This window comes from Pinus tabuliformis, chromosome 9 (assembly GCF_031772625.1).
Source record: "Pinus tabuliformis cultivar Carrire ecotype Pingquan chromosome 9, CPIR1, whole genome shotgun sequence".
NCBI classification, from domain to species: Eukaryota; Viridiplantae; Streptophyta; class Pinopsida; order Pinales; family Pinaceae; genus Pinus; species Pinus tabuliformis.
In genome coordinates, this window is record NC_142307.1 from 184,607,266 (window position 1) to 184,617,134 (window position 9,869).

Below are 9,869 nucleotides of genomic sequence, written 5' to 3' on the forward strand. Positions count from 1 at the left end.
ATCATTCAGCTCAAGAGGAGTTGTTCGGACATGTTGTGCCTCAGCTTTGCAATTAGGTTGAGCTATTCCAATGTGCGGGTTTGGAAATGGTGGTATGGGTAGCTGAGTGGGGGTGTATATTTGAGATGGATGTGGATGGGGTTGTGGTTGGGCAGGCATTTGGGGCTGCCTTAGTGGAGTAGGAGGCGATGGTTGTGGATGAGCAGGTGGTGGAGGAAAATAAGCGGGAGGAGTGTTGTATTGGGGCCTCCACTCCTGATTAGGTGCATTCCACTGAGGCTGTGGCTGAGCATAAGAGTGAAATGAATGAGCAACTGGTTGGGCATAATATGGATCTGTGAAGGAACAAGGAGGAGGTGTGAACCATGAAGGATGAGCAAGGGGACCCCAAGAAGGCATGAAAGTGGCTTGATAAGGGTCATAATAGGACTCAGATGTCCTTTGCAGTTCTTGCTGGTAAGATCTAGGTCCATGTGGCCTCCTTTGGTTCATATAATAGAGTGATTTAGTGGCTCCTTTGGCTCTCTGATATGCAGCTTTGATTCTGGGTAAGGAAGGGCACTGATCTGTAGGATGGTATTCTTCACAGATGAAACACACTTCTAGGGAGTGCATTGGACATTCGTTCCTAGGATGCTTTCTAGTGCACCTGGGACAAAAGATGACCAAAGCCCTCTTGGCTTCCTCTTGCTTCTTTTGGATCCACAGGGTATCCAATTGCATGGCAAGAAACTGCCTCATATCACTCTTGAAATCTTCTATCTGATCTTCAAATTCGTCTTTGGACAAGGGACTGCTCCCAACATTTCTGCTTGAAGCCATTTGCTCCAGAGGAATGGTTTCTTCTTCTTCTTCCCTTGAGGTTCTTCAAATATGTCTTGCTGTCCACCTAAGGGTTCTTTAATCACATCCATCGAAGAAGAGAGAAGGTTGGCTGTGTGAAGTGGTGGGGGTGTTGTGCAATCATTTTTCTAACTTATCTCTACTCCTACAAGGCATGAAATGAAATCTTTTTGGTTGATTTTTGCATTTTTCTTCTTGTACCTGCAAAACTAAAATAGGTTGAACTGCAACTAACTATCTTGCTGAATCGAAAATGCGGAATTCAAATGAAAGCATGAAAGGACTAATCTATTTTTCTCAAATGAAATTGCAGGAATGAAATGCTAGGCTACGCTTGCGGAATTGAAATGCTAATCTATGAAAGCAGGAAATGCTAATCTACTTTTGCATAAACGAAATTGCATAATGGAAATGAAATAAACTACTTAGCAGAATATTGTAGTGGAAAATAGAAGAAAAGAAACAATCACCAATACTCTGATGCTTCCCCGGCAACGGCGCCAAAAAGATGGTGGGCCCTAGTATTGTAGCAATAATGCTACAACTCCTGGAACTCCCTTCTTTAATTTTATCAACCCGGTAGTTCATAACAAACTTGGAAGCGACGGTGCTGTATGCACAAGTACTAGCTCTTGCCGCAGCTGTCACTTGGTCAACTGGCACAAGTCTGCTAGGGGCTTAATCCAACCTCTATGAGCTCTTAGAAGAATCTTTTTAACTTATGGATGAAAGCTAACTCAAAGGAAGCTAATCTACTTGTGGAAAGAAACTGAAAGCCAAAAAGAAATGCAAACCCTAGCAAACCCTAATTCTACCAGCTAGTCCTATTGACGCAAAGGAGAGCATGCAAACTACTGAAAGAGATGCCATTACTTCTATGAAGGTAAAATACATGTGTCTAGACTACCTCTATCTGAAGAAAACATCTTTTTGTATTTTTGTTCAAGTTGTTGGAATTATCATGCATGTGCTTCTAACTGGCTTTTTACTGTGAAGGGGTAGATCAAGGGGAGAAATGCTTGGGAAAGGTTGGGAAGGTTCAGAGAGGGTCTAAGGGGTCCCTAGCACCCTTCCAGAGAGTTTCACAGAGTTTGGCTATCAAGAGACCTCATTCGTGAGCTTCTACAGGAAGTCTGCAGGGGTTCTACATGATGTTCAGAGATTTCTACAGGATGTTCTGAAAAGAGGATTTTGGAGAATGGATGGAGGGAAAAAGGTGGAGGAACGAGTATGGAGGTGAAATAGGGGTGTAGGGGAGTTCAATACTTGGAGGATGGAGTCGAGGAGTGGCGCATATGGTGAGATTTGTTCAAGGAAGACTAGAATAGTGTTGCACAAAAGGTAGGGTTATGAGGGCAATGTGGTAACGTGAGGCAAGAAACCAAGTTAGGAGATGGATAAGATGGGTTTGAGGGAGTCTGGTCAGATACAGAAGTGGTACAGGTGCTTTGCAATTTGTGTTTCCAACTGAACCAACAAAGACATGCAAGAAAACAAAGATCTAGGTATGCTACCCTAATATGATATGGCTAACAGTAACGAGAATGGACAACAGCTTTATTTGCAAGGAAACCATATATATTAACTATGAAATGAAGCATTCAAAGATCTGAACATGTAACCAACCTCTGCAAATGAAAACAACACACTAGGGATTGCATGGTAAAGCAAACTAGTGTTTTTGTTTGGGACAACACGGTTACTTCAACTCCAGCCCCTGATCCAATAAGGAAGAGGTGAAACCAAAAGTGTTTGCTGACCCTTTTTTGGAGACTTTTTCTTTTTATTACCCTACCAATCTATTCTAAACATGAAAAGCTACTTTAACCATCAAAAGAATTCTAAATAACAAAGCAAGATTTAAATCTAAATAGCAGATTTTATTCTAAGAATGCAGCAAAAACACATAAAGATAAACAAAGGAGGTATTGGGCGCTTGAGATGGGCCCAACCCCAAGAGCTACAACCTCCTAAGAGAGATTTAGATCTGGTGCGAAGCTGGATTCATCTTTATTGATTAAGAAAAGAAGAGTTACATCAAAACTGTCCACAAGGGAAAGCTTGAAAATATGTTGAAAGCAAAGCTAATCTACTGCCTAAAAATCGAACTACAAAATGACTATAAAGTGACTAACTATTGGATACAAATTGACTAACCACTAGCTAACCAAAATGAGGCCCTAAGCCTTCTTATTTATACAAATTGAGGACCCCAACAGTCCTCCTAAACTTTAGGGACTCGGCTGCCCAAAGCTTGTAGTTAACAGCAGTCCTACTTGACTTGCTTGGCTGCCCTTGTGTTAATTGATTTGGTGGCCCTTGAACTCCGAGCTGATGGTGGAGAATTCGAGGTAAGGGCCCATAAATGAAGGGGACACCTTCCTACAAATCCTCTCCCTTGTTCTCCCACGAATTTGGCTACCAAGTGCTCATTAAAACCTTCAATTTTGTCTCCAAATTGACCAAAAAGGCTACACAAAGCACCCATTAGACTTGTTGGCATAATGACTAACCCAATTCACTCTATTAGCATAAATATAATCAAAATCATGCAATAAACAAATGAGAATGGTGGATTAAGTCGAATTAGGAGGTTGAATGAGCCCAAATAATTATCAATTTTTGGGGCTCATCAATTGTTCCCCATAATCATCAAAATAATACAAGATAAAACAAATTCAAGCACTCTCATGCCAAATTTCCTAAGAATTCTTAATTTTCTATTTTCACCTAAGAGATAGACCTGATATTGATCCTTCTTATCACCTATAGAACACCTCTTAGAATCCATGCTAATGACATCTAATAGATAGCTTTTTCCTCAAAAACCAACTTTACTAGGACAATATTGATAACTAGTGATGACACACAAATCTATTCTCTTTTTCAACCTTTGTGATCAACTATCTCTAATCTATTTTTTGATAATTAATTAGTTTTAGGATAAATCCTAGAAACTTCATGCCCAAATACAAATCAACCTGAAAATATTGTAAAATCCTATTTTACAGTCCCCATAAAAGAAATAGTAGATTTCCTAACATTTATCATCATACATGTGACTAAATAATACATGTTTAAAATCCATTATAACTAGTCTATGGTTATAACTTACCCACATCTCTTCTAGTCCCATTACAAAAAAATAGGATGACATCATTTAATGAAAAATGGGACAAGTGGTCGAGCTACCAATTCTAATATATTTAAAGGCACTAAATCTCTTAGCATCCAATAAGGTTCTAATCAAACCTTCTACCACAATAAGAAAATGTACGGGAGAAAGAGGACAACTTTGATTTAATCCTCTCTTTAGGTGAAAGAAAGCAACAATGCATTCGCTAATCAACATTGAGAAAGAAACTATAGTAACATAATTCATGACCAATTCACAAATGAAACACATAATCCCAAATGAATAAGTATCAAATCCAATTAAAGCCAATCATTTGATAAGTCAACCTTTACTACCATAGGTTTTAGCTTTCAAGATTTATTAATGTCCTCCTTCTTCCACCCCAATAACCTTTTTAATCTTCCTCCTTTCTAGAAAACTAAACCATTCACTTCAAATGGACTTTCAAAGAAAACATTTAACCCTTCTTGCAATGACCGTTATAATAATCCTATAATTGCAACTAAATAGATATATAGGTTTGTATTCTTCAAAGGAAACTAGGTTATCGAATTCCATAGTAAGGGATATGAAACTTGCATTAAATTGTGTTGGAATCCTCTTAAAGGATCTTGATTCATTAACCAATTTCAACATTTCCTCTTCTAGGATGTTTAAAATGGCTATTAAAGAAGAAAACCATTGTCTACCTATCTAGATTCCGACCTTTGTCTTTTTGGGAACTTTGTAGCACAAAATGCAATTTTTCCTTGGACACCTCTTCCATTAGATATGTCATTTTTACTACACTTACGAAGCTAGGGAAAATGAGGTCTTCTTGATTAGCCTTTCTATAATAGCTCTTCTCTCAACATCATAAATGTTTGTGAAATAGTATATCCCCATCTAAGTAATATTCTCAAAATTAGAAGACACTGACCCATCTCTTCTCACCACCCTCGAAATAATAATGATGTTTCTCTTTTGGATTGCATAACAATGGAAAGAAATAGTATTTTCATCCCAACTTAATAGCCAAACAACCCTACTCTCAAGTTTATGAGGTTCTTCTCTTTCCAACAACAACTTTCTTTTATTTTCTTTAAAAATGATGCATTTATCTTATGGTTCTTCAGAAAGGTAAGCAATCGCTTATTTGTTATACAAACCCTCTATTTTACTTCCACCTCATATATAAATTTCTCATCTTTAATCTTCTTATCATGTGCCAAAGTAATAGAAGCTTGTTTTACCTTTTCTAGTTTGTTTTCTAGTGGATCTAAGGGAATTCTAAAATCTTTTATCAATCTGTCATAGCCCTCCTTTACTATCCACTGATGTTAAATTTATATGGACTAGGAGTTTTCGTCCTAGTAGAACATACTTCAATGAAAATTGAAAAGTGTTTGAATTCCCTTTAAGCTCTTACCCATTGTATAATTTTGATAAGTTCATCAAACCAAGCAATTGATACTATAAATTTATCCCATCCTTTTGCTATTTTCTCTTCATATGCCTTTTTGTTATTTTAAATAAATTCTTAATTTAGTAAGTACAATATCATATAAATTTATATCATCAAACTATTTCAAAAAATAGTTCTATGAGATCTCAACTTAAGCCAAACCCTAAATCTATAAGCTCTTCAATTTAATATTGATATTATCATATAAATATATGAATAATATTAATGCATAATAAAATTCATAGCCAAATTGATAATTTGAAATTAAATATTAATTTTGAAAATTTGTATAGCGTATTTTTTATTTTTTATTAATAAAATATAATTTATGTATTTAAAATAAATATTAAAATAAAACAATGTAGTAACACAACATAATTTAAGATCTAGTTTCCAATGAAATTTGGAACTATCCATTTTCTATCCCTCCAATGCCAAAATGACAAGCATAGAATATTTGATTAAAAAGACTTGGAAAAGTGTAGATTGCCTTCTAATAAGCTACTTGTTGTAGCAACTACAACCACCCTCCAAAATTTTGGCCTGCATCGATTTCAGAGCCTCCCTTGAAGAGTTTCATTTCATGTCTGCACACACTCAAGTTCACTCTGTGAGCTCATGTGAGTCTTTACATCCGCATTACTTTTTCATTGCATTCAAGTCTCTGCATGTTGATGTCTAAGTCATGCTTGCAGCCATGTTCTAGTTATGCTCAAAGTCTTTTCTTCGTATGTGCTTGTTGTGTTTGCTATGAAAGAATCTGTCACACTCACCCACGGAGTCACATTCGCTGTCGTTCAAGCGTTGTCTCGATTAATGAACAATAAATCATGAGTGTCACGCTTGTCATTTACACCATTGGTTAGTCATGTTGAACATGCATATCTGGATGGTTGGTCATCTCATCATTAATTCATGCAAGTGTGTGTTTGTATGATCACCTAAGAATCTTTCAATTGTTCACACACTTAGCCCTTTTTACTGAATTTCTTACAACTAGACTACCCTCTGACAGCCAGAGCATCACCCTGCCATCGAATTGATCGATTGTCAACCAGAACAGTGCAAAAGCACAAAGCTAGTCTTCTCAAGCTGCACTACCCACAAGCAATTCAATCAACTCTCATGCTGGCCACCTGGAAAATCGGACCCCATAGTCACTCAAGGATCGACTCCCCTCAAAATTTGTGCTGAGGCCACTGACCTCACCCAATCAACTAACTGAGGAAATTGCGTAGATAGGTCGGTGAGATGCCAAGTGCCCATTCCTGTCTCCTTAGAAAATTGCGCAGTTTTTCCTGTCAGTCATCCCGACAGTTGATCAACTGCTCATCTCAGAAATTGCAGTGTTCATGAGTAGGCCTTCTGCTACCCATTAGTCAGCTCATCTTAGAAATTGTGCAGAGATGATCAATAGGCCAGCTTGCTAACCTTAGTGCAGTTTTTCTTGCCAACAACCCCTAGCAGCAAACTACCAATTCCCTCCAAGAATTGCATAGTTTCTGCTACCTGTGACCCCAGCATCCAACTAGAAGTTCCCTTTGGGAATTAGGTAGTTTTGGCTACCACTGACCCCAGTAGCCAACTAGAAGTTCCTTCTATGAATTGTTTGTTTCGACTGCTAGTCTCCTAGGCAGTTCCCCCAAAGAACTCTACAATCCCTGCCTACTGAACCTTCATGCAGCTCGACCCATTGCTCTAGAAAATTGTGAAAATTTGGGTGTCTAGCTTCGCTACCCACTCGTTCCGAAAAATGCGTAGAGCATGCCTACCTTACCTTCTAGTAGCCCAGATTTTCCTTCCCAAAATTTATGCAATTTTTCCTTCCAGCCGAGCCAGACCTCACAGACAGTCACTGTCGACTCAGATTGCCCGTCTCCATCACTCAGTGACTCTTGTGCAGTTTTCATGAGTAGTGCTCAGAGTCATCATCCCACTTCACAACCTTGCTACCTCTTCCAGTCACCTAGATCTGAAATGATGATGTGTCATGGTAGACTAGGAGGTTTTAGATTTGATGTTGTCTCTCATGAGTGACTGCAAGTACAAGTACAACAAACATGGCAAGATGACAAATGGGATGGATGAAGGGAGAACATACAGAAGGACAGATTCACCAATGGATGAACGAATGAAGAATGTGAATCAGAAAAATGCGACGAACATTCACCTTCGCGAACATATGAGCCTGTCAAGCCTTCCAGCATGCAAGCAAAGGAACGACATGCTAAAGCTTCATTAAGCAAACAAAGGATTGTCGAAGAATCCACGCACTTCACCATGCGGAGGTGAGCTATGATACACCATGAAGACATCCATCACCCAATAGCACTATAGCTCGACATGCATTGTAGCAGCAACATGGATGTACCAACATTGTCATGTCAAGTCATGTTGAGTCACGTCATGAGTCATGTCATCCACATCTCCACCATGGGCTTGTTGTCAATCAATGTGATGTAACGTGGAAATCCAAGAGACCCACTTGTTGAAGAAAGAGTCATGTAAGTTGAAAAGTCATGGAAGTCAAACAGTCATGAGGGTAGTTGAACAACCACAAGGGTCTATTCCACCCTTGCTTATAAATACCCCCTCATTTGTACATGTAAAGGACTTTTCACCTTAGCTCCTCCCACATAGCCAAGAGAGTTTGTAATATTTTCTTTGAGGAGTAAGTAGTGGCTCCAACATCCCACACTAGGGGTTAGTGATGTATGGTGTAATGATGTGTCTTGGCACCTTCACTTAATTCAGAAGCTTGCTAACAGGCTAACATGTTTTCATGCATGTATTGTATCTGTTGTAAGACTAATATTTGACACTTGTAATGCATGTTTCTTTAACTTGTGTTCTACATATGAATTGCTTCATTCGTTGTAATGCATAATTATTAATGGAAATGTGTTGTATATGGTATTAACGCAATCTCACCCATGTAGAATGCTATCCAAAAAATTAGATAGACCTTTCACATGAAGCTTTCTGTAACAACCGTTGCAGTCATTCAGATTGATCCATGAGTGTTGTACATGTTATCTTACCTTGTATGTTGTGACTGCCGCATCTGTGTGGACTGCTCCGCTGAAAGTTGTGCATGTCCTATTGTGTTGTGTGTTCCTAGCAGTGTTGGGACTCCTCCCAATCGACCTAGAACTCACTCTCACCCTCTCCCTCAATAATGAAAGAACTATTGATACAAGTGACGCTTGCACTCACTAGGCATGAAAACCTCACTTCTCGAAGACAAAGAAAACCACTCTCCTATGTTGACAAGCAAGAGTTGAGGAAAATCCTTAAAACAATGGAAACTGGTCCATCATACCGGATGGGACTCCCACACCAAACGATGTGAGGTCTAATTGGGACTTCATACCGGGGTGATCCCCTGAATGTTGGTGGGTCCAGCACCGTCAACACTATGAAAGACTGACTATTGGGTTGTGTTATATTCTTTCCACGACTAGCTCCCCTCCACCCCGCTTCGTTGCACCGACTGCACAGGGGGTTTAAGGGGGACAGTTAGCCCCCTTCTACGGTGTCTGGGGCAGCACCTTGGGGAATTTTTTTTGGACCCTATATTAGGTTGGTCGAACCTACTTATGGTTTTGTGCATGGTTTTCGCACATGGTTTTGGACGCGATGGTTTTTGGTCCATGGTATTGGATTCTTTAGCATGTATAAATATGTATTGTAACATATGAAAGGAACATAATGAAAAATCAATCTGGTAGTCCCGATTTTGGGATCCAGGGGAAACTATTTGTGTATATGTGTTTTATGTGTTATGCTCTCGCATTGTTTATTTTTTGTGTGTTAGAATTTTTATGCAAGTAATTTCTGTATAGGGTTAAAACCTACATTTGGTTCAGAGCTATTTTGGCTTCAAGGGGACGCCTTTGTTGCTGAGGGGTTTCGCTCGGGCCTGTAGTATACCCTGTTTAGTGGGAGATTTGTGGGATTGATTATGGTGGTGAAAGAAGATGGCGAGCATTGGAAAGATAGAGATCATGAAATTTAATTGTCAGAATTTTGAGTTATGGAAACTCAAGATGGAGGATCTATTGGTGGATAAATATCAGTAGATTGTGGTAGATCTAGGTACTAAACCAACAAGAGTTTCTGATGAAGAATGGAAGAAGTTGTATCAGAAGGTAAAGAGCAAAATATGATTGTGTGTCTTAGATTTATTATTGTTGAATGTATCAGGGGAAGCTATGACGAAGGCTTTGTGTGACAAGTTAGGGACTTTGTACCAATCCCAGTCTCTGGTGAATAAACTGTTCCTACAAAAAAGCTGTATAACCTAAGGATGAAAGATGGTAAGTCAGTTATTGTCTGTTGATATTAAAATTTCAAATGAAGATAAGTGCATCAGTTTGTTGTGTTCTCTACCAGATTCGTGGGATAGTCTCCTTATTGCAATAGGTAGCAATGCAACTACCTTTT